At 37.3% G+C, this 23,400-nt stretch overlaps 1 protein-coding gene and 1 non-coding gene across 6 annotated transcripts in view; one reads left to right on the plus strand and one right to left on the minus strand.

Moving 5' to 3' along the window:
* SSH2 (slingshot protein phosphatase 2) overlaps window positions 1–23,400 on the minus strand; it is a 142,297-nt gene that overhangs the window by 76,503 nt on the left and 42,394 nt on the right. The window contains exon 1 of one of the 5 annotated variants that reach the window (XM_081805510.1): window positions 16,304–17,001. The exons of the other annotated variants lie outside the window; for them this stretch is intronic. The gene's annotated coding sequence lies outside the window, so the exon portion shown is untranslated. Of the gene's footprint in view, window positions 1–16,303; window positions 17,002–23,400 lie in introns of those variants that run through there. 5 annotated transcript variants of the gene reach the window in all.
* Window positions 19,028–19,157, plus strand: LOC115941359 (small nucleolar RNA SNORA31). Its single transcript, XR_004076115.1, has one exon. It is a non-coding gene; the product is annotated as a small nucleolar RNA SNORA31 (small nucleolar RNA).

Consider the following 23,400-nt stretch of genomic DNA (forward strand, 5'->3'; position numbering starts at 1 on the left):
ATCGCAATGCCCTTTTGGTAACTCAAGACCCAAAACCAAATTATGCTACAGTCAGGAAAAAAAAAATAAGGAAGTAGCTGTATTTCAAATTACCTGAACTTCTGCTTAAGAGAAAGGCCATAACCATGCAAAAAGGCCATGCATGTGAAGAACGGGAAGGTAATAAGGCAGGAGTGGAAATGGCTATTAGCAAAGGAAGGTGACATTGTGGGTGATAGTTTTCTCTTTTTGCAAATTTCTCTTTAATGATGTTGTTATATACTGTGTTTTCAATTTCTAAAAAGGACCCTCCCCCCAACCCCCAAAAAAGAGCAGTACAGGAAAACACACCGTGGGAACGGAGTCAAGCACACAGATGTTCTGCGTAAGCTGCTTTTCAGAGACATCTGCCTTTGTGCAAGACTTGAAAAAGTAAAGCTGTTGTCAACAAGTTCTCCAAAGTGAGGAGGGGTGGGGCCTGAGAGAAAGTGAGCTGTGAAGAAACCAACAATTAGAACCCTAAGGGCTGAGAAACACAGTTTCTTGGATGAAGTTCCTCATTTATGAGCCACTTCTCTGCCCAAATGCTTTGCCCTTAGCAAAGTCTGCTATTCAAACAAGGAGGACTCAAGCTGCCCATGTGTCTCCTCCGCTCCAGTGATTGAGGCTCTCAGTCGGTGCCACTCAGCTCTTTGCAGGGGCTGCCTATCTCTGTGGTAAGAGAGATAGGGCACAATCTCCCATGGAAAAATCTGAGTGGGAAGCAAGATGCCTTACTCCTCCCTTCTTGTTCCAACTCCAAATAAAAATGCTTATTATGTACAAAAGAATTCATGTAAAAGCAAAGATAATAAATACGTTTATCTGTTCTATTGTCTTGCTTTTATTTATTAAACTTTATTCTGTTTAGCAAGATGAATACTCCTAGGTCTGTATTGCTCGCTTTCCCGTGTAAGGCAATGGAGGGCGAGTGCCTTCACCCTGCTTTACATAGTGCCCAGTCTAACGCCACGGACAGAGTGTTTAGTAAATGTGATCTGCAAATGACAACAGGGACGGTGCTAAAGAATCAAGCGCACTTTGGAGGACAATACAGTGTGAAAGTCACTATGTAAAACCCCTTTTCTGGTGCTCATGTAGCAAATGCCTAAGCCCATGTGTCTGCAACACAGACTACAGGAAAAGGCTGCCTACTTCTTGTTTGCAGCCTTCAATCATGCCTGATGCGAGTAGGGAACTTCTACTCACAAAATAACTTTCAACTTGCTTGCAAAGTTCTCACAAAGTTCTATTTAGCGTTCAGTTTTGAACTTCCCTTTTCTGAGAAGTTGGGTGTGTTACGTGGGTTACTGTCCTACATTTGCCTTCTGGGCAAGTTAACTGCAAAAGATTCTAGACACCCCTTATTCAGGCACAGGAGCCTCTTCTAGGTCCTATAAAAGCTCCACTTACTGCTAACATGACAATGGAGCTGATAATTTGTAGGTTTATATAAATTTGTTAGGATAAAGCTACCTAAACTGCTAATATAACCTCACTATATTATGCAAAGTAGAGGAAGGGCCGCAATAAAGATGGGGAGAGGTAAGCAGGGCACAGAACTGAAAGGTCTTACACAACTTGCCAAATAATTTGGACTTTATTCTGAAGATAACAGAGATCCAAAGTTTGCATTTCCGGAAAGATTTCTCCAACTACAGCAAGGAGAATGGATTGGAAAGCGTTAAAACTTAGAAAAAGGGAAATAGATGTTACTTTCGTATTCCAGGTGAGAAAGAAGGGTGGTTTGATAGGAGCAAATGGGAATGAAGAGTAGATGGATATCTTGGGGACAGCTGTCTAGCTTACTTTCTGGTACAGATGGAAAACTTGTTCCATAAAGAAATTCAAATTGTCAGAAAAACCTGAGAGAGAAAAGCTTTGATATGCGCAAATTCCTTGCACTCAAAGAATGTCTTTTTCTTTGTACCTCCTGGCTCTTCAGACAGATCATTTTTTCCCTTTAACAAATTCCAATGCTTTAAGACTCTCACCCAGGAGGGTCAAAGAAAGAAGTGTATTTACATGGCTATTAGCTTTCATACCACCTGCTCTGTCCAAACTTTTCTCAAACTAGGTTTCTTTCTCTTAAGTTATACTTTGTTAACCCTCAGATTTTGAGATAAAATCTGCCTTACCCTATCTATCTGCCAGCTGACAGCCAATCATCCTGGACAAGTCCAAGAACCTTACAGGCAATTCTTCCTCATGTCACTTTGTTATCACACATGTCTGTATCATTTCCTGCCAGGCACCAAACTTCCAGCATCAAGGAAGAACAGCTGAGGAGAATGTTTTTACACAAAGGACTTCCCTCCTTCCTTCTTCCCCATTCAACGGATATGACAATATGCTGATGATACAGTGAGGGCTTAAGTTAAATTAAAGACAATGAAGCTAAGTTCTGGAACCAGCATTTTAAACCATTCATAAAAGACAGCAAACTTAGTTACTCAGTTGTCTGAACATAGTAACAAGCAAAAGATTATCAGAAACCTGAAGCTAGCTTCCATCAAAGGAAGGCAAGTGAATTTTATAAAATCATTTGTTTTACATCAGAATAGTACATTAGTGAAGAACTGCTAAGCGAATAGTGCTAAATCTCCTTGGTTCTCAGCTAAATACCTATTATTAAAAACTATCTATTAAAAGACAGTTCTCATAGATAATTTCCCCACCTCTAAAATCAGTGCTTGTGTAAAACACAGCTGTTGGAGAATTTTAAAAGAATTTATATTACAGAATATAAAAGAATTTATATTTATATTTAAAAGAATTTATAATTAAAAAGAATTTATACCACATACAGGCTATCCAGAAGAAAGGACTGGGTAAGTCTGGGGAATAAGACTTGATTCAATATGTATCTAAACCACAGTGCAGTTGCCATGTTATAATAGGCAACTATCTTTGCTTCCTACTTCTCGTCTACAAATGAGATCATAACAGTAAACAAGATGTTTGAGTGAAACAGGATGGGAAATATGATAAGATAGCTATATCAAACCTTTCCACAAATAGACTTCCAGTTCTCAGATCACATTTTCACTGACTTGGGGGAAGCAGTAAGCCTTAGGTGCACACTTGGCAAGGACTCAACTGTCCAGAGTTTTCTAATTTCACTTTACCTATGGCTGAATGCCTTTGAGTCCATTTTAGCACTTTAGGCAGATTCTCTATTTACAAAAGAAGTTAGTTTCTCACCTCTTGCAGGGAAACATGCAAAGGTAGAGAGAAAAGCATGGAACTGACAAGTGGCCTGGAATTCTTGTTCTGTCACTAATGAATCATACTAATCTGAGGTGAGACAACTGGCTCTCAATTTCCTGATATAACATTATAAACTCCCCAAGTTTATCATTTTTAAGAGATTTTCACTACGAACCTTAAAAGCACTCCATTGGTTCAAGATGAAATCATCACCATATTTCAAGAGTTATTAAACAATTAAAAAAATACAACTAGGTTTTTTATAGCAGAAGAGATAACTCTCAAAGAATGCTCTAAAAAGTTATGTCACAATGGGACGGACTATTCTGCAAATGTGACTTAAATCCTATTGGTTCCTGTTCAGTAACCAGTTAATTTGTTTACTGAATTCAAGCTTCCACTGGAAAATCTTTCTGCAAGTGGAATCCTAGCCCTCCCCAAGCCCAGTGTTAGCTAATTAAGGGGAAAAAAAAAAAAAAAAGGATAGGAAGACTGCCTGGGTTGTTTTACACTCTTAAAGGAGGGTAATGGATGGCTGCTTGAGCTAAAGGGTGGTATACTGCACTGGCCATATTACTGATTCATTTAGTCCTCTAGAAAATCATTGTACTTCTCTTTATCTGAATTTCTTCATCTGTAAAACAGGATTAGATATTTCTACCCTGTCTCACATGCTTGGGGATAAAATATCCTTTCTTCTTAGTAGACAAAAGTTTCTGTAGGCTTTCTAGAAAGTAGCAAGTATTGGGACTATATAAATGCAAGTTATTATTCTAAAGTACATAAACCTTAGGCTTTACCTTTTACATCCTGAATAAATGTTAACTTTAGGTCAATTAAATAGAAAAAGAAATCACTCTTTAGGCATGTTTTCATATGGCATGAACTTCTGGCTTCTTTCTGAAGTGACTAACGTTAGCTTTTAAAACAATTTATTGGTTTAGCGCAGACAACTTTTTACTTAAGGAAGCTGAGCAGCTGGAAAGAGCACCTCAGCCTATAAGCATAACTAGATCAGTGTCCCTATTTCTTTAAATTTAATTGTAACACTAGTATTGAAGGCCAGCTAAGGTCATTCTACTGTCTCTCTACGTATTGGCCAAGTCTGCACCTCGCTATATTTAGGCAAGGTATGCCTACCCCATTAAAGACAGACTCAGACCTAGGTGTAGGATCACGGCAGTGGGGTTTTATTTCAGCTGAGAGGGGAAGACACTAACAAAAAAACTGTAATGATGCATTCCTTGGCAACCAATAGAACCACCAATGCTCAATTTTATTTCATTCTGAGCAGAGGTATAAGGTCTAGTATGTACAGAGCAATCTCTACCACAAACTCTGGCATAGTCATGACTAAAGCAAAACAGTGAATATCTTTTAGGTAACTCACTTGCCAGGACTGCCTGCCATGTCTTAGCCAGAGACAAAGAGCTGCCCAGGTCAACAGGGTAAAACATTTCAACAGTTTGGTCTCCTGGGAATTGGAACAAACAGGTTTTCAACCCAGGAATCACCATTATATCAAAACACCAGGGTCTGGCTGGATAGAACCCTCCAGCAGTGTCCAGCTGACAGCCTCCAAGACTCAGCATCCAACAAAAGAAGAACCAAATGGAGGCAAAGCTGACTTACATATTTACAAAAAAAAAAAAAAAAAAGGAAAGAAAGTTATGGAAAGTTAAGAAAAAAAAGTTATGGAACATGGATTTTGTTATTATTATTTTTTATTGTTATGTTAATCCCCATACATTACATCATTAGTTTTAGATGTAGTGTTCCATGATTCACTGTTTGTGCATAACACCCAGTGCTCCATGCAGAACGTGCCCTCCTCAATACCCATCACCAGGCTAACCCATCCTCCCACCCCCCTCCCTTCTAGAACCCTCAGTTTGTTGGAACATGGATTTTGTAATAAAGAATGTGTTGAACTGAGTCAGAGACATGGTAATGCAGGTATAATGGGGGGTAAGGGGGAACCTGCTTGGCTAAACTGGCCCCTAAATCTGGAATCAAAAAAGTCTGAGGAAAATATCTTAAAGAAAAATACAATTGCCCTTAAGAGAAAGCTAAGAAAACCCCAACAATCAGATGTTTTGGTATCTCCCCGACTGTCAGGGGAAAAAATTAAATACATTTAAAGAATGCAGTAAATATACTTCTAAAATATAAGTATAACAAACAGAAGTCTATTTATCTTCATTCAGAGGAAACTGCACATTTCAATTATGAACATTTCCACTGTAGGAAAGATAAGCAGATGTTGGATGCTTTCCCAAAGTTCTCTAGTGTCACTGAAGAGGTTTATGAAATCTGCTTTACATTTTTTCAGTTAATAGTTAATGCTAAAAAGGCAACATTCTGAATATTGTTTTTCTCTTCATAATATATTTTAACATTTCTACAGTGACAGATTTAAACAATAGTTACCAAAAAGATAACTAAACATACAGTTTATATGTTATATTTGTATCTTCATTTTCCAGTATTTACTTCTAAACTAAAAGCTACATAAATAGTTCAGTATTTCAAAAAGAGTGAATTTTGAAAAACCCCATATTCTGTTTCCTCTGCCTCAAACCCTACTTAAAGAAAAATACCTACATGTAAGTGTTCTTAATTGACAATGAAAACTGAAATAATCCTCTTACAGGAAGAAAGTCTTAGATAAAGTTTTTTTAATAGGGTTTTTAATTTCTGAGAGTTAAACTAGTCTGAGTTTTCTCAAGGCTTTATATGCAAAACCCAGAATTTTTTGCCAAACAGGCATTGGATTAAGGCCTAAATAAATAAATAAATAATGTGAGATGGCAAGAAAGCAAAGATGGTACATAAAACTTGTCACACTTCTGAAAATTTATACATGGTAGGCTGCAGAAATTGGTCTTAATTGCAAAGAATGTTTTAGTGGCTTGGAGAATCCTCAACCCTCAGTGTACAACTGAATTCAACAACACATTCATTACACTAAATGTCTATGCCCAGGGCAGTAGTCTCCCAAACCTCCCAACAAGCTCTTTATAATTAATTTAATAAGTATCTGGATTAAATGCAGTTAGAAATTCTAATTCCTCTCATGACTTCTTCTTCAAAGTAACAACTTTAAGTCATTTTTGCCTTCTTGGATATAGTTCAAAGCACCAGAACTGTTTTACCCAATATTGCTTCTTTTTACACTCACCACATAGGTTGTGACTATTTGTTGAAGAACACAAATATTCAGGCTTTACAGTAATATTCCGAGTTTTCCTTAAGCAAATTCCATTCTTGGGAGTATCTACTCCAAGATTATTATAAGAGAGAGAGAGAGAGAATTCAAAAGGCTGTACAATCCTTCTCAATAGAAAATGTTAGTTCAGAATCTTTCAGTGTTGGGAAATTATGAGTGATTGTTTAAAAACGGAAAAATGAATCTTGCTGGTAAGGTCAAAAAGCTTAAAAAGAGTTTATTTAATTTCTAAATCAAATGTCTGAAACAGTCTATTCCAGGTCCTTAATTTGGGGCGTGAGAGGGAGTTGGGAGGGAAGGTCACTAGATTCCTTTGAGAATTTGATACAAGCTATGGCCTCTCCTCCAATAAAATAAATGTACAATCAATCATATACAAACCCGCTTCTGCATATGATTTCACTGTATCCATGAATTTCTAGTGTAAAAAACTCTGGATTAAAAAAAAACTGGTAGTTGACCTAAAGAAACCATGGGCAGCTGGGAATTAACAGGCTCCCCACTATCACCACCTCATCTTTTGGCAGATAACAACTCAGCTTTAACAAGAGGCAAACACTGAGTGATTGATGCTTGGATTTAACTTTGAAACCAAAGGAAACACACATGAATAAAGGGCTTTTTAATTAATACTTTGGACTCTGCCATGCTAAAGCACACAACAGGCAAATCCTGTGAGAAGATCCTCTACCTGTCCCATTATGCTGCCCCCATCTCTCCCCATTTCTGAAAATCCCTCTATAACAAACATGTTTATATTACAAAGATCCCCAAGCAGCAGGTGAAAGTTCACTTACTGAAGCTCTATAGTACTAGATATAACGGAATTTCAGTACAATAAAGAATTTTGGACAAGATTTTGAAATTCATTACAATTAAAGCAGACCAGCATATGAGATTTTACATTTCCTAAACCTGATGGATACTCCAGAAATTCTAACAGCTGCCCAGAACATGCCATGTCGTGTACATGCCATTACAGTACTTATTTTCTAGGAGTGTGAGCAGTCTAAGGTCACTAACACATTAAACACTGCTTTATATGGTAAGTGATGCATCACGAAGGAAATAACTAGGTTTAGAGCTTTACTGATCTTATGATTTTATAATCCACGCTACATGGGAAAGGAGATTAAATGCAAAGTGTAACTGTTACTATAAAGGTTAATGTTTATTATAGTTAACAATCCTCACCTATTGCCATTATGTCCATAAATGCAGTGGCCTCATATTGTTTACGTGATTTTTTTGTACCCTAGAAATTGATTTATACATTTCCACCAAATACCTACATTTCAGTTTGTGGCTCTAACAATGATTTATTAGGTTCCCGACCACTTTTTCTAAAATAGCACTGTCTACTCCCAGTTTATTTTCCATCTTTTTGTCCTGCTTTATATTCTCTTTACAGCCATACCATCAGCTGATTACTTATAGTATTTATTTACATGATGGAATGTAAATTCTAAGAGCTGAGACTTTGTCTTTTTGGATCACTGATGCATTCCCAGTGCCTAAAACATTGTAGGTGATCAATAAATGAATGAATAGGTATTTACTACTAAGTAAAGATTTAAAATTAATTAGAGCCAAACACAGCACAGTACAAAAGCGTGGGATATAAAGTAACAGGACTTGGATTTCAGTCACTGCTCTCTCACTTATTATTTACAGAACCTTGAACAAGTCATTTAATCTCTTTGAACCTCAATCTCTTTCCTTTAAAATGATGTTAAAATATTACTTCACAGGGTTATTGCAAGGATTATAGAAAATAACAAGTAAAAACTTGTTGCAAATATTCATGATTACATCCCAGGAGTTATTCTTGGGAAATTGGCAGAAAATTCTGGAAAACAGATCAATGCTGAGAAAGCAAGTTATCTCAAGTCACCTTATCCTTGGTCTTGCAGAACTGTAGAGGCAGAAGGAAGTAATGAGAAAGCACAGCATCAGAAGAGATGAGCTTGAACTTCACTTACTAGCTGGCTGACCTTGAGAAAATCCCTTAACCTCTCTGAGGCTTAATTTTCTTACCTATAAAATAAGGGGGCAAATATTGCCTCAAAAGTGTAGTTGTTTGATTCAAATGTTACATTAATTGTGAAAGCACTCTAAAAATAAAATGCACAATATGTTTTTATTGAAATCAATTAATTGTCATTCCTTAAGGAAAATCCTAATCTTGTTTGTTCCACCAAAGGGAAGATAATATTATTCAAGAATGTGCTCACATAGACTACAGGCAGAAGTATACATACTCCCAATTCTTGCTGCAGGTTGTCCAACTTTGGTGAGAGGACAGAACACAATAGAAAATGACAGAATAGGAAGATATGGAATGGGAAAAGAAAACAGAGGTTCAGAAAGACACACTGAATAAGTAGAAAGCTCTCATCAACTTCAAGTCTATTTAATTTCACATCCAACAGGCAGGGCCAGCTTCATGGATGTGTGATCTGTGCAGCTGCATAGGGTGGGTGCTTGGAAGGGCCCTACACTTGGTTTAATGCTCAGTTGTTGCTGTCTTCAAATTCTTAATTCTTTCTGAACAAGGGGTCCCACATTTTTGTTCTGCACTAGGTCCTGCAAATTATTAGGCTGGTCCTGCTCACAATCTTTCCATTAGACTAGAGACAAGGACAATAGTTTACAGTCTCAATGACTGTATACAGGAGCCACTCAAAGGACGGTCACTAAAAAGGAGATCTTTAAATAGGTTGGTGGATCACACAGTTGTAATACTTGAATTCTGAAGTGAGCAAATACTTCTTAAAAGCCAATTTAGAGGTGCCTGGGTGGCTCAGTCCTTAAGCGTCTGCCTTCGGCTCAGGTCATGATCCCAGGGTCCTGGAATCAAGCCCCGCATCGGGCTCCATGCTCCGCGGGAGGCCTGCTTCTCCCTCTCCCACTCCCCCTGCTTGTGTTCCCTCTCTGGCTGTCTTTCTCTCTGTCAAATAAATAAAACCTTTAAAAAAAAAAAAGCCAATTTAATTAAAAAGCATTAGCCCTGGGGTGCCTGGGTGGCTCAGCTGGTTGAGCTCTTGACTCTTGATTTCCGCTCAGGTCACGATCTCAGGGTTGAGGGATGGAGCCCTGCCATGGGCCTGGTGCTCATCAGGGAGTCTGCTTGAGATTCTCTCTCTCTCTTTCCATCTCCCTCTGCCCCTCCCCCCCCTGCTCATGCATGTGAGCAGGCATGTGCAAATGCGCTCCCCCCAAATAAATAAATAAAGTCTTAAAAAAAAAGCATTAGTCCCAATTAGAAATGCAAATGGCATATGCCTTTCTTATCTTTGTGATCCTAATAATGGGCCAAAAGGTGATGTTAGTAAATGAAATACCGGAATCTAATTTAACAGACTTTCTATTCTGAAACCCAACAAAAGATCCTATGATGGTAGATTATCTTTGGTTTGATTTGATATCTGCTACCTCACAGTAAGCAAAGTGACATTGCCACAGTAATCATCTCTGGGGTGAAATCCTAACACAATCCAATTCAATTAAATCACACAATTAAATAATGTTCTGTTTACTTCTGGGCCTGCTGACTACAGAGACAGTTGGTTTTTCTCTAACGGCAGTGGAAAGGCTGAAGCTGATGAGCAGAACATCTCCCGGGCTGCAATTCAGTTTTTTTTTTTTTTTTAAAGATTTTATTTATTTTTTAGAGAGCGAGCGAGAGAGAAACAGCATGAGAGGGGAGAGGGTCAGAGGGAGAAGTAGGCTCCCCGCCGAGCCGGGAGCCTGATGTGGGACTCGATCCCAGGACCCCGGGATCATGACCCGAGCCGAAGGCAGACGCCCAACCATCTGAGCCACCCAGGCGCCCCTGCAATTCAGTTTTGATGTCTGCTGGCCAAAAACATGCCTTTTCCCCTGAAATCCAGACTGAGTCTATATGAGTCCATTTTGACCTTTGGACTCCTTATCAGTCACCCTGGGTCTCTCACACTAGTTGGCAGAGGTCCGCTCTCCATGAACAAAAGCTGCCTATGTAAAAGAGACGAGCTTCGGGCAGAGATATGATCTGAAGAAAAGGTGCTGAACTCATCCTCTGTGTTCCAGCAGCACGTCCAGGGCTGCTGCCACTACAAAAAGTGAAACTTCACCCAAAAACGTTTTCTCTCCCGGTGATTAAAACATACACCTTCATTAAGGAAGCAGCGGGATTTCAGATAGAGACAGGCAACCACTACTACTGAAACTAGCGTGCAGCTGTGATCTGCACTCCAGCACTCCTTTCTCCTTCCCATCTTTCTTTTTTTTCTTTAAGTCTGCCCAGAGGACCACTCTGGTTACTGTTTAGACCTGCCAGTGACATTTCAAGGTGAGATGCTTTAAGCTTTAGGAAGTACACACACCCTTCTCCTTTCTCCAATACTCACATAATCTCAAAGATGAAAACTTTTGTTTCAAGATTTTAACAGCTTGTTCCCTAAAAAAATTACCCTCCTCAACTTTGAGAAATATACCCACTCCTTCCTATAGTTAGGATCAGGAAATTCTAACTTCAATATACTTAAAACTGTTAACAAACTAATGTATTTGATCATCTTTATAAATTTCACTATCCTTAGTTAAGATGGTACTATGGGAATTCTCAACGCTGCCTAACATTTCCTAAACAGAAAACAATGAAATGGTGCTCAAGATCTGAATTAATTTGCTGCAGGATACTAGGTAAGTCTGTTTATCTTTTGGGTCTAAAATTCTCTAAGTCAAAAAATGGTGATGATTTTAGAATAAAATGAAAAAGTGGGAAGCAAACTTAAATTCATAAACACTACATATATATTCAACAACATCTCAGGATAATTAGTTTATCTTATCAATACACTATTACTTCATCTATTAGTTTTACTCAAATAGTTCACAAATTAAAGAATTTTCCATTAGTGCTTAGGTATGAAATAGCTTCCTGACAGGAAAAGGCAAATGAGGATCAATTTTTCTGGGTCTCCAAGAAGTTCGTATGAATTACAGAATAAAACTGTATTTACCTCGATTTCACTTTATATCATTTCAGGGGTGCTATGAAAATGAATTACTAAAATTGTTGATGTGAGTGAAACTGGTACATTTCTGGTGAGCAAACTAGCAATCTATCAAAAGCCCTAGAATTAGGTATACCCTTTGGCCTAGCAATCTCAGAACTGAGCTTCAGGATATTTCTTTTATGGACATGTGCAAAGATTTAAGCACAAGGATATTCATTCAGTGAGGTTTTGTTTATAACTGCAAAAAAACTGGACATAGTCAAAATGTGTAACAACAGGACAGAATTTGAATCAGTTCTATGGAAAACAAACAACTCTTAAAAAGGATATGAAAGAAATGCGTTTGAGGACAATGGCAGGATGTTCGCAATATGCTAAGTGAAAAAAAATTAGGTTACAAAGCAGTAGACAGAGGACAGTCCCATTTTTAAAAGTATATACATACACAGAAAAAGCCTGGATGATCTTAATAGTAAATATCTTTGGAAGATAAGAATGAGAATAATGGTTTTTGTGGGGAAAAGGAGTGCCTTAGTGTTTTCCGTTTTTTCCTATAATAAATGTGCATCGTCTGCAAATATTGAAAAATAACCAATACCTTTTGCTTGGTTTTTAATTATCAGTAAGACCAGTCACATTAAAAAAAAAAGATCACTCACCTAGGACAAGTTCACTTTAAAGATTTTATTTATTTATTTATTTGAGAGAGAGAGCAGGAGAGGGGGGAGGGTATTGAGGGAGAAGCAGACTCCCTGCTAAGCAGGGAGCCCGATGCGGGACTCCAGGATCATGACCTGAGCCGAAGGCAGTCGATTAACCAACTGAGCCACCCAGGCGCCCCGGACAAGTTCGCTTTAAAGCTGAGTGGGTGGTAAAGAAAGAGATATTACCAACTTTATAAGGTAGATAAGTTTTTAAAACAAAAGGGAATCTCCACTTGGAAATTTCCCCCAAAGTGATTTGTAAAAGTGCAATAAAGAACAGCACTGGTATTCAGTACTTATTAATTTTGATTTTAATTGAGGAAGAGACTAGATGTTATTATTTTTTTTAAAGCACAATAAACATCTTAGGACACTAACATTTTCTACTAAACAGGGCGTATGGCCTTGCTGTGAAGTTCTCCAAGCATCAAAATGGCAACAAAACAGAGAATTCCAGTAGTGTGGGAATAGTTAACTTGAGACTGACCGCAGAAGAGCCACAGACGTGAACAAGCCCCAACTCAGGGACAGTTAAAGGGACTGGGATAGTTAAAAGGACTGAAGTGAGTTCTCACCAGATATACATACTCAAGTACTTCCAAGGAGGTAATAAGAATGTATGGTGATTAACATAACAAAAAAAGAATGTATGATTAAAACAATGGCTTTTCATCTTTAAGTTAGAGAGATGATAACCAGCCAGTCTACAATCTTCAGTTTTTCTTTAATTTTGAAAAAAAAATTACTCTGGATTTACATTTATTTACTTGGAATCACTAAGTGGAAATAAACGTGCAGTTTCTCTTACGTGCTCACAGTCTGCCATTTTCTCTCAGTGCAGTAGAGTATAAGGAACAATCTGCAAAAGTTTTAGCACTTCGCTGCAGCTGCTCTTCTTTGAATCAGTATCATTAAACTATCATTTGGGCTTAGTGTAACATGGCATTTATATAGTTCTTGATCTTTATTAATTGATGTATAATTGTAGCCTTACTATGTGTGTAAAAGATCCAGGTCCACTTGGATGGTTTCCATGTGTTTTTGACTTAGAAACTAAGGAGCTGTACCCTTGCTTATAGAACGCTAAGTAAGTTGAGCTATTAATAGGCAACCAGGCCATTAAACTGGTAACCAAGCCAATAAGAACAAGGACAAATAGTAGTCAGCACACTCCACCCCTTACAGCTCACTGTACTGTAAATATTACAAGCCCTCTGTGCCATGGGAACCATGTTGCCTACCACATGATGCTGATGTAATAATATCTAGAGCTAAGCACCTGGAGGAAGCAGAGGAGGAGGTTTTTGCTTTGAATTACTTGAATGTGCTTTTTTTTCTTTTCTTTCTCTTCCTTCCTTCCTCCCTCCCTCTTTCTCTCTCTTTTCCCTCTCTTCTTTCTTTCTTTCTCTCTCTTTCTTTTTCTTTCACCATAAAGCCACTAACACTAACAGATAGTTTAATGATTTCTGTTCTTATGCTGCCTGTGGGGATTTCACATTGTACTCCCAGCCACTGGTACTGATTCATTAACAACCCTGTAAAATTGGCAGCTTTCCTAAATAAGCTATGTAAAGTCTGCAAGTGTTAGTTACTGTGCTGTGTACTCAGTGGGTACTCGATAAAACTTGATAAATTCTGCCCATGATATATCCAAAATATGCTCACAGCAATATCCTAAAGAATATTATCAGTCTACACAAAAGCATTTCTGGATTCTCCTTCTCACCACAAATAATTAACAGCAGTCCTTCACTGAAAATTAACTATTTGTAATATGGCCATAACATCTGCCACATCAGTCTTCCTTTTCTCTCACCACTCAAGTACCCTTTATCTCTGTTTATACAAATCAAGACATTTAAGACAGGGAGAAATAAAGGTCAGAGTCCCAGCTCAAATCCTACTTCTGTAATGCCTTTACTAATTGGCTCATTTACAATACCCTTCTGTCTTCTGAATACTTAAAGCACCATTTGCACCAGTCATCTGGCACTTAGCATGTGCTAAATTGTTTTCTTATTTATCCTTTTATTGACCTGTCTTATATCTTCAACAGATTGAGCATCCTGACTGCAAGAACCATGTCTTGTGTTTCTTTGAATCTCCCACCCTTTGCCCAGAATAGGTGCAATTATGACAATCATGCAAATGATAGAATTTTACCATCAGGCTGGCTTACCACTCTGTATTCTCATTCTTTCCCCTATGTTTTAGCTTATGTTAAAAGAGCAAAAATATTAACTACCATTTACTGAGTGCTATTAGCAGTACTTCACAAATATCATACTTAATCCAAATAGGTATTTTAAGTTCCATTTTATTAATGAGGAAACTAAAGCTTACAGTGGTTATATAATATATTCAAGGTCATACAGCTCATAAGTGGTGAAACTGAATGGGACTAAGGTCTGTTTCTTTCCCTCCTTTTTTTTTTTTTAAGATTTTGTTTATTTGAGAGAGAGAGAGCACAAGCAGGCGGAGTGTCAGGCAGAGGGAGAGGGAGAGGCAGACTCCCCGCTGAGCAGGGAGCCTGATGCGGGGCTCGATCCCAGGACCCTGGGACCATGACCTGAGTCGAAGTCAGACGCTTAACGACTGAGCCACCCAAGCGCCCCAGGTCTGTTTCATTCCAAACACCAAACTATTACTATTAGCAACAAGAACAAATGGCAAGTAAGATTCTGAATATGTGACCCATGAGACCTTTTAAGAATTTTTAAAGAGAATATTTAAGGAATGGGATACTTTAAGAATTGAATGTGAAATTTTACTGGGGACGGATGAACATCACAGAGGTGGGACTGACACAATGATCTATACCAAATTTGGTCAAAGCGATGTCAAAGAAGTTCAGTTTCACATACTGTTTGACCTATTCCATTCATCTCCTAGGAACAGAAATACACACTGAGAATTTACATGCTGCAACTTTTCAAACTAAAGCTCCCCACAAAAAATAACAAATTAAAAATTAATAATAATACAAAATGAAAATATTTTGGTGTTTATGGGAATTGGGTATATTAACCTCAGGAGAAACAGTACAGGTGACTGTTCCTTGAACAATATGGGTTTGAACTGCATGAGTCCAATATATGCAGATTTTTTTCATAAAATATATTGGAAAATACTTTGGAAATCTGCAACAGTTTGAAAAAATTCACAGATGAACCATGTGCCTAGAAAAAGTCAGAAATCATTGTAAGAATATAGTTTAGGGGCGCCTGGGTGGCTCAGATGGTTAAGCGTCTGCCTTCCGCTCAGGTCATGATCTCAGGGTCCTGCAATATCTCGAGCCCCATGTTGGGCTCCCTGCTCAGTGGGGAGTCTGCTTCTCCCTCTCCCCTCCGCTCATGCTCTCTCTCTCTAACGAATAAATAAAATCTTTAAAAAAAAAAAAACAGTATATAATACATATAACATAAAAATATATGTTAATTGGCTGTTTGTGTTACTAGCAAGGCTTCTGGTCAACCGTAGACTATTAGTAGTTAAATTCTGAGGAAGTTAAAAGTTATACACAGATCTTCTGTGCACAGGGGGTCAAGGTTCCTAACTCCTGCCTCCTCAGGGGTCAATTGTAATTCTAAGTCTTCCAGGTCTAAAAACTGTTACAACTTAAAAAAATAATACAACACTCTAAAATAGACTAACACAGAAGTTTCTCTTTGAGAGTAATTCAAGCCTCTGGATTCTGTTGCTTTAACAGACATAACTAATGCCAAAACCCTCAGGTTACTAAAAGAAGGATCACACCCCTCAAAAACAGATTAATGCAGAAAACAAGAGTTGCTCAATTTGCACAAACCTGCAAAAAAGGAAGTGAGCCCAAATTTGCCCTTTCGTGTGCAAGCAATCTATTTATAAATCATTTGCTACATCCTTTCCAAATCACAGGAATACCTAAAAGGCCTTGATGTTCTTAGCACATTTCTTCAGGTTAAACCTAATTATATTAGTGGCAGCAACATCCTGCATCACTCAACAACGCAAAGCTAACTTTAACCCTATCTTAAAGTAGTTAGGATACCAACTTTTTTTCTTTCACCTTAGAAATTCAGAAACATTATGTGATATCATCTACACCACTGTTCTTTAGCCCCAAGGCAGTTTAACATATGGTAATTAAGAGGACTCACATTTACTGGAGACACCCAAGAAGAGCTGTGAGCAACACGATACGTAGAAGTTTGGACCCCTCTACTACTCCAAGGTCCAACAGCTCTTGGAAACAGAGAATGACAACATCCTTAATTATTTAGCTTTGGGCAGTGGTTTCTCAGTACTAGTCTAAAGAAATTGCTCAATTTTAGGAATGATTACACATTAAGCACACAAGCAAAAAGCAGTAATTTAGCGGGGGAAAATACACTCTAGGTTAATCAAAAAGAAATTCTGACTTGAACATATCACAACTTCACCATTCTTGTTCATCTTCATTGTGCAGATTAACTCTTAAGTTAACTTGGTTAAGCACGGTTCCAGTAAGGCCAAAGTTGAGAGCTCTCCTTTTTTTTCTCTTTGGCCCCAAGCCAATTACTGCTCTGACTCCAAACACACACAATGTGGATAAAACCACATAAAGTTATCACCACTCATGAAAACATAAATGTACCTTTATACTCTGACAACAGATCATTAACCTTTTCCTCGTATTTGAAGGTCACAACACCTAGAGGATTCACCAGATGTAAACTTACTTGATCATCTTTTAAAAGACATTCCACTTTTTAGGGCTATTTTCTCTATGTAAGAATCAGACAGCTACAAAAACAATGTTAATTTTTTAAAATTTTTTATTGTTATGTTAATCACCATACATTACATCATTAGTTTTTGATGTAGTGTTCCATGATTCGTTGTTTGTGCATAACACCCAGTGCTCCATGCAGAATGTGCCCTCTTTAATACCCATCATCAGGCTAACCCATCCCCCCCCTCCCCTCTAGAACCCTCAGTTTGCTTCTCAGAGTCCATTGTCTCTCATGGTTCGTCTCCCCCTCCGATTTACCCCCTTCATTCTTCCCCTCCTGCCATCTCCTTCTTCTTCTTTTTTTCTTAACATATATTGCATTATTTGAAAAACAATATTAATTTATGACCAAAGAAAAAGAAACACCTCATAACTCTTTTAAATATTAGAATTAGTCTCCTTACCCACCAAAGAGAGAAAAAAAAAAAAGACCTTAAATCATAAATAAATGCCTGGTTCCAATCCATTACCAATTATCTATCAATTATTCTAATGATGTTTGCCCATTTCTGTAAGGGACAAGATCTAGATTTAAAAAGTATCATGGATGATAATTACACTTATTCAGTGAGAACAAAGACATTTAAAAATTTGAAAAGCAAAAAAATTCATAAAATTGTAACACTGTGGGTAGGACTTCTTGGTGCTAGGCTTTTAAAATACAGATAATTCCTGCTAACGAACTGTCTCAGATCTAGAAAAAGATGGAAGGCTACACCTAATTATTCTACAAATCAGACATACATTGGAGAAAGAAAGCACCACAGATTCAACAAATACTCAAAAGCAAAAATCTTAAATAATAGTAAACCAAATCCAGCAATCTGTTAACAAATAATGCAAACAGCGTGTAAGGATGATTTAACTTTAGCAACTCAACATAAGTCACTGCATTACTAGCAAAGGGGGAAAATATTATCATTCTAATAGATGCCCAAAAAGCATTTAATGAAATTCAATAACTACACATAAAAATGTTTGAATAGGTATACAGTTGACCCTTGAACAATGTGGGGGGTCAGGGGAACCGAGCCCCCACGAAAGTCAAAAATCTGCAAATAACTTCTGACTCTCCAAAAACTTAATAGTCTACTGTTGACCAGAATTCTGCCTTACCAATAACATAAACAGTCAAACAGTTGATAATACATGTATTTTTTAAAGATTTTATGTATTTATTTGAGAGAGTGAGAGTGAGAGAATGCGAGCACAAGTGGGGTGAAGGGCAGAGGGAGAAGCAGACTCCCCACTGAGCAGGGAGCCCCATGTGGGGCTCGATCCCAGGACCCCAGGATCACAACCTGAGCTGAAGGCTGACACTTAACCGACTGAGCCACCCAGATGCCCCAATACATGTTTTGTATATGTATTATACTGTATTCTTACAATAAAGTAATTTAGAGAAAAGAATACATTATTAAGAAAATCGTGGGGTGCCTCGGTGGCTCAGTCGTTGGGCATCGGTCGTGATCCTAGGGTCCTGGGATCAAGCCCCACATCGGGCTCCCTGCTCGGCGGGAAGCCTGCTTCTCCCTCTCCCACTCCCCATGCATGTGTTCTCTCTTTCACTGTGTCTCTCTCTGTCAAATAAATAAATAAAATCTTAAAAAAAAAAAAAAGAAAAATCGTAAGGAAGAGAAAATACATTTAAAGTACTGATTGTAATAAAAAAATCCATTTATAAGTGGACCCGCATAGATAAAAATCCATGTTGTTCAAGGGTCAACTGTAGTAAGGAAATGTCATCAACTTGATAAATGGTCTATGCCAGAACCTACAGCACACAATATACCTATTTACAAAACATAAGAAACATTCCTTGTACAATGGAAAACAAGATAAGACCATAAGCATTGCTACTATTTAACATTACATTAGACCCCAGCCAAAGCAATGAGTTTATAAACATTCAGGCAAAATTCATTTACAGGTGATATAATCATCCACCCAGAAAAGTGAAGAAAATCAATTTAAAAATCTACTGGATATTAAGACCAAGCAAGAGTTCAGCAAGGTGGTCTGATATAAAAGCAAATAAAAAAAGTAATAGAGGCACCTGGATGGCTCAGGGTCCTGGGATTTTATTACATAAAAATTATAAAAACTTTTAATGCATTCATTTGACAAATCTGGAGCAGTTTCTGTCTATTGCTAAGGTTTCCACTAGAGATGCAAGAAAAAAGTGTCCTCGCGCTTTCTGTCTCATTGTGGCAGTCAAGATTGAATGGGGGAGTACAGGGAAAAACCGGGAGAATTTCTGCAACTCACAAGTAACCTTGTCAACAATGAAGACCTTGTTTTACTGCCAAAAAATAAAAAAATAAAAAAAGAATAAAAACTTTTATAACAAGATGTAAAGTTAAAAGACACAATAAACTGGCAGAAAGTATTTTTGCCATATATTAAGGGCATACAGAGTACATCAAAAAGAAACAAATACCAACAGAAAAAATGGTCATAAGTACAAACATGCAAATAAGAAAGCTGAAAAAGACTAATAAAAAATATAAAAGGATACTTAAACCTCTATAGTAATTAGGGAATTGCAAATAGAGAAATATTTAAGAGCAGAGGCCCTGGAGTCAGACTGCCTGTGCTTGCATCCTGGTTGTATAATCTTAGACAAGTTACTCAACATCTCTGTGCCTCTCATCTGTTAACTGAGTATATCTAACCCTTAAGAAGAAAATATTAGACAATATAAACAGTATTCAAAATAATGCCTGGTACATAGGAGTTCAATAAAAAATTAATTGCTCTTTAATGTTAATATTACCAGGGTTGGTGAAGGTATACTCTCACAGCTGGTAAGAGCAAATTGGCAAAGCCTTTTCAGAAGGCAGTTTGGCAGTATGTATCAAATTTTTAACATATACACACCGTTAGACCCAGAAATTCCACTGTTAGAAATTTATCTAAAGAAATGTTCCCACATGTATACAAAGATACCAGTACAGTGTAGCATTGTAGACGCTCTGTATCTGGAGACAGGAAATGCTGGTTCTAGTTTCAGTTCTACCAATAACAAATCATGTAACTGCTATGCAAAAAAAATCACTTCACCATTTCAATTTTGTTAGTTTATTACTCCACAAAATGTGGATGAGGACTTGCCCAATCTGCCTCAGAGGAATACTTTAAGGATGTGGTTCTCAAAGTGTAGTTAGTTCCTGGACCAGCATCATCTAGGAACTTGTTAGAAATGCAAATTATCCATCCCCACCCCAGACCTAGAGAATCAGAAACTCTGGGGGTGTGGGCAGCAATTTGTGGTTTTTTTGTTTTTGTTTTTTTAGAGAGGGAGAGAGAGAGAAGGGTGGGGAGGGGCAGACTGAGAGGAAGAGAGAAAATCTTAAGCAGGCTCCAGGCCCAGCCTCACACAGGGCTTGATCTCACCACCCTGAGATCATGACCTGAGTGGAAATCAAGAATCAGATGGTTAACCGACTGAGCTACCCAGGTGCCCAGGCAGCAATTTGTGTTTTAGTAAGTTGTCTAGGTGACTCTGATGCAAGCTTAAGTTCAGAAATGAGCACATGTGAAGTCACCTGGGTAACTACAGAACAGAACTGAAAGAGTACTAGTACTATTACTAATTAATACAAAAATTAAAACTGTTTCCACCTTTCAGTTTCACAAAAATTTATATTTTGGATAATCATCTGGATATGCTCCTGGTGCTAAGCTTGAGCTTTAGAAAGCCTTGATGTGAAGCTAGGACATCAAACTCATTCATGAAATCAAGTAATAAATACAAGTATTTTAGGTCAAGGACAAAAAGTTCAAGGTAACCTGTTTAACAAATCAAGCAATGTCCCATGAACTTAAATTCCAAGATTTCTGATCAGAGGTTTTCAAAAGGGGAACACTGTTTTAATGGTAGCCTTTGCCAGCATTTTATCTAATAATTCTTGATCTTTCTCTGAACTTTGTAGGACACAAAAATAGCCACTTATTTGATAAGCTGCCTGGCATATACCAATACACTAGAAGGCCCCTTGCTTAGCGGCCATTTCTCAGGGATTGAATGTTGGCTCTCTAAAAACAACACAGGCTCCCATATTTTTCAGAAATTCTGATTTCTATTTTATTGAAAAGTATGTACAGATTCTTAAAGGGTATGGAACTTTTCATGAATATTTGAGCAGTCTGATCTAAGACCCCTGAAATTTGATCACATGATGCTCTTGGCTGCTTACATATTTTTTTCTAGTAGGATTTAAATTTATGACAGTAACTATTCTTAGTTTCTGGAGTGACTTTAATAAGTTCTTAATGTTCTTCATTGATACTTCAAAATTAACCCCATATTTGGTGAGTTTTATGCAATGACAAAGGGAGACCATAATCTAATTATGATGATATAATCGCCAACAAACTACAGTAATACCCCAGCTGATCTCTAATTTCATTTGTATATAACAGTTGGAAGTCCAGAAATGAGAATGATCCTGTGAAATCACCAAATAGGTGTCTAAACACCATACTCTAAATAAAGGTCATGAACTTTCTCTATAGGAGAGCCCCCCTAGGATCTCACTCTATGACTCCAACCTTTTTACTCTGACACAGATCTCATAGGGTTTGTTACTTGGTTTCTAAACCCACAGCAAATCTGAGGCAGCAGATGAGAATAAAATAAAAGTTCTTATGAGTGGGTTCTCAGCAGTGACCATAGAACCATCTGGCTAAGGCTAGTCATGTGTTAAGGTACCCCCTTCCCCAAATACACACTTAAATTTTTTTTTGAGTCAGTCTTCACTTAGGATCCTAAATCTTAATCTTTTAGTTGCTCCCACCAATCGCTGCTATTTATATATCTGGCATGACAGGGATATGCTCACACCAGTTGAGCTTTACAATATCAAGCCTTGGAAATAATACTTCCTTTTAGGAAAGAGATTAACTTTTTATAAGATCATATTGAGAATCTGATTTTAAAAATACATTTATCTGCACAACATTTTCATACAATCTCAAGGTGTTTACTGACCTTCTTAAGCCAATCCATAAAACTATGGGTGACCATGGACCCTAAATTAACTTTTGCATTATGTACCCAAAATGCATATGTTTTAACAAAATTTTCATTTTTATCAGAATGATCCCTAAAGATTTTTAAATGATGATGAACTTGGTGACATTAAAAATGCAAAATAAAAATGATGGCTAACGTAATACTAATGAATACATTTTAGAAGAAGTGAAATTTGGATATTAAGTCTCTTATAAGAAAAAAATAAGTGACAAAAGACAAAAATGAAAGAGAAATATTCTGCAAATTCTTAAAAGATTGTCTACCTTAACAAATCTTAGTGTAACAAATACGGTTTTCACTGCTAAGTTGAAGATGTCAGCAGTTAAGGGCATTTGCTAAGATTAAGTCTCAAAAGTGACCTTGCAACTACTAAGAATATAATTTTTACAGTGGTTGAGAGCACCAGTGTAAGAAACAGATCTGTATTCTAAGGACAGTTTTGTCATTTACTAGCTATATGGCCATAAGTAATTACTTAACTTCTCTAAGTCTCAGTTTCATTGTCTATAAATAGAAGAAATTGGTTCATAAAGTTGCTGTTCTGATTAAATGAGACAGTATACATTAAACTCTTAGCACAGTGACAAGCAGTCAACAAATGGAAGCTATTAGTTATTGTTTAATTTCAATTAACTCATTTTTTGTGCAGGGATTTACAGTTTGCAAAGTGTACCTGGCACATATGATCTCTTATGAGCCCCTGGGGTAGGAACCTCATTTTCCAGTGGAAGAAACTGAAGTCAAATGATTTACCCAAAGACAGTAATTAGAAGGAAAAGAAATTTGGGCTTAATTTGATTATACTAGGAACTAAAATGCAAAATTCCTTTCCCCTCCAAAAGCTTAGAAGCTCTGCCTTTTAAATTTTAATCTTTTTTAAAAATTGCAGTAAATATACATAACATAAAACTTGCCATTTCAACCATTTTAAAGTGGCATTAAATATAGTCACAGCATTGTGCAACCCTTCACCATCATCCATCCCCAGAACTTTTTCTTCTTTCTGAAATGAAACTCAATCTATTAAACACAAATTTCTCATTCCCCTCTCCCCCAACTCCTTTGTCACTGGCTTATTTCACTTAGAATAATGTCTTCAACATTCATCCATGTTGTAGCATTTGTCAGATTTTCCTTCCTTTTTAAAGCTGAATGATGCTCAGTTGTATTTCATATCACATTTTGTTGTATCCATTTATCTCCTGATGGACATGTGGGTTGCTCCCACCATGGTTTTTTTTTTTAATTTTTATTTTTAAAGTATTGTTAACACTATTACTTTGATACTGGTTATCCAGTTTCAGATTATTCCCTCTTTTCCTTCTCTTTTACTCCATATTGTTTTAAAGAAAAAATGCAAGTAAGTGATTGAATTTAATTCTGTAGAGTTTACACTCACAGCAGTAAAACCGCTTTTTTGTGTGTGGCTATTTTTTGTAGGAGCT

The sequence above is a fragment of the Leptonychotes weddellii genome, chromosome 15 (genome assembly GCF_054177405.1).
Source record: "Leptonychotes weddellii isolate Sample4059 chromosome 15, ASM5417740v2, whole genome shotgun sequence".
NCBI classification, from domain to species: Eukaryota; Metazoa; Chordata; class Mammalia; order Carnivora; family Phocidae; genus Leptonychotes; species Leptonychotes weddellii.